Raw genomic sequence first — 3039 nt, forward strand, 5'->3', positions numbered from 1 at the left:
TAGACTACAAACATATTCTGATCCATATCTCTAACTAACATGACTTGAATCGGTTTGGATGCGACAGGCATGGTTTATCGTAAATTAAAAAATAAGAATCTTTAAATGGACTCCGAAGTTTCAACCAAAAAAAGAGTCTTCTCTAATTCTGGTATGGATTTCGTTCCCTAATCTACATGCCTATTTATATGAGAAATCAACGCTGTTGATGACTGCGAAGTCGGTGGGTAGGTTATTGTTCGTAGATGAAGCCATCGTGAATGGTACAAGGCTAAGTGTGGCTTGGGTCTGTTTCGAGTACGATTGCCAACAGCCACCGCTTGACTAGGTTTGGACCGTGACTAGGGACAAACTAATAGGGAACATCACTAGTGGTTTTCCACAAAAAGTGGAGTTTGTAAAGCTCTTAGAATACTACACCCATCGCTGCCATCTGGGGCATAATGTTTCAAAATGCTTGGTGATGGGGCACAAGATGGAGAAATTGGGCAAAACAAAACCAAAGTCCCTAAGGTGTAAAAGGCCTTCGTTTGATGATGGAAAAAGGATGGAAAGCAAAGAAAAAAGAGATCCGATGACTAAGGGCAGAAAAAGAAAAGATTTGGTTCGAACGGAGCCACCATAACAGAGTTTGAAATGGTTTGTGATAGAAAAGGCCAATAAAAGTGGGGCTAAGGATTCACAGGGAATGGAAATCATTTCGGAAGGAAGTGGAGATGATCTGGTGAAGCTTACGAATAGTTTTGGGATGTTTAGAACAATAAAGGAAGATCGGCAGATAGATCTTGTAAAACAAGGGAAAACAAGAGGGTGAACAATGCCAACTTGATACCAAAAAATTCTTTTCAACCACCACAAGCCATTCAACCAGAGCATGGGATCACCGGATCGATGAGATCTGTTGATAGGGAGATTCATAGCAACGAACAGCCAAGCCTGAACAGGCCAAATAAATTCCCACATGCGCCACTACAACTGGTTTCAATCGGCGAAAACCAGGTACTAAAGCAGGATCTAAATGATAAACACAGGATACAGGAGATCTGTGATGAGTCGAGAGAGTTGATGGGTGTCTAAGTTAGACTCAAGGCATTGAAAGCACTGAAAGATGGTAGTCTCATTCCCCGAGGGTTTACAAAGGCATGAGTTAAGGAGAGTGGGATGATCGATTATGACAATTTGTTAAGTATTGAAAATGTTGAGGATCATGATTTTGTCCAATGAGCGGTTGAAAATGCAAGTAATGTGACAATTAGGAAGGCTAGAAAGAAGAAAAGGAAACAACCAATGGACAGATTATCTATATCGATGGTTCAAGGTGGTGATCTGCAACTACCGGAAGAGGGCATCCAGCCGGAAAGACAAAAATGGAGATTGGACCGCATAAGCCAAGGTGCTGGAATGGTGGAAAGCAGTGGCATAAATGTTCATGCGCTGGGCATTGAAGTGAGTCAACTCGGTGTTATCAATGAACTCAGCACTGTCCATCCCCATGTAAGGAACCATGCAGAAACAGAAATGCACCTAGATGAACAGAAGCAAGTCAACAAACACCAACCAAACGTTAAGTTGAGAAAGTAGAAAGAAAACAAGAATGAATGACCAAGGGAACAGTTAAATGAGTAGTCAGCAGCACAATTGGGATACCTAGGTGAAAGGTTAGAAGGTAGTGATGAGAATTTCCCCGTGATAGATAGAGAACCAAGTTAGTGTGGTTTCAATAAAAAGCTAAGTTCTATTCCTTCCCATGCTAACTTGAGCCAGAAAGACATAGAGGTTCACATTATGACCATACATAAGAGCAAATATGAGAGTAATTTTTCAATTATACCTAGTGCCAATCGTTCCTCGGATGAAGTAAAAGTTAGTAAGGATGAAGATGGAATGTAAGAAGATTTTGTCTTTTCATGCTTTCTAGCACATACTTTTCCGTGATTAGTGCCCTAGTATTGAACGTGAGAGGTATCTCAAGTACAGTCATTCAAAGAAGAATTAAGAAATTGTAGGTTATGCATAAAATAAAAATTTTGGTTATACTGGAGCCCATGGTAGATGTTAGCAAAGCAAAATTTTTTAGAAGGAAACTAGGATTTGAGAAAGTTGTTGCCAACTGCTCACAAAAATCTGGCTGTTCTATTCTTTTTATTTAAACTATGAGGTGTTATTAGACCATTATCAGTGTTTACATGTTAAATTCTTTGTACCATGGCTAGAATTTCCTATTTTCGCATCCTTTGTCTATGCTAAATGCACAAGGTTTGAGAGAATACCCCTTTGGGACTGCTTGAGAAGTTTTTCTGCAACTCTTCATAAGCCATTGGGGGGGGGGGGGTTAATGTCATCTTAAAAAGGGAGGAACGGTTATATGGAGCCGTTCTGCATGGAAGCTCAATGGAAGATTTTTATGTACCGTTGTTAGATTGTGGCTTGATGGATGGTGGTTTTGAAGGAAATCTGTAAAACCTGACCCTATAAACACAAGTCATGACATACATGCACTGAGTAGCATTTTATTACACTAGGAAAGTCCCTAAGAATAGACGAAACCTGATATTTTACCTAACGGTACACTTGAATTGGTTTAACCTCGAACTAGTTCAAATAGAATTGTAGGATGAAATTTAATATTTATAGTCAAGGAATGACTAAAAATGATTCTTCAGAGTTCGAGGGTTCATTTGGGTAAAATCAAAAATTTTGATGTTCAGGGGCAAAAATCGTCATTTTGCCACCTAAGATAATAAATTTGATCATGGAGTGAAATCTTTGACCAAGATTAACTATTTGAGTATAATTTAATGATAGGAAGTGAAAAAATTTAATTCTGGTGATTTTTTGGAGTGTAGGGGCAAAAATCATAATTTTACCACCCGAGGATAAAATTTGAGATTTTGAGAGAATTTAGATCAAATTGACAAATTTGGAGAATGTATGAGTATAAGGGATGAAAAATATGTCTATGGGCAATTTTTTCAGTTTTTTGGGAAAAAATGTAATTTTTTCACTTTTACGGGGGCAAAAGTGTAACTTTTAAAAATT

Source organism: Theobroma cacao, chromosome 1 (genome assembly GCF_000208745.1).
Source record: "Theobroma cacao cultivar B97-61/B2 chromosome 1, Criollo_cocoa_genome_V2, whole genome shotgun sequence".
NCBI classification, from domain to species: Eukaryota; Viridiplantae; Streptophyta; class Magnoliopsida; order Malvales; family Malvaceae; genus Theobroma; species Theobroma cacao.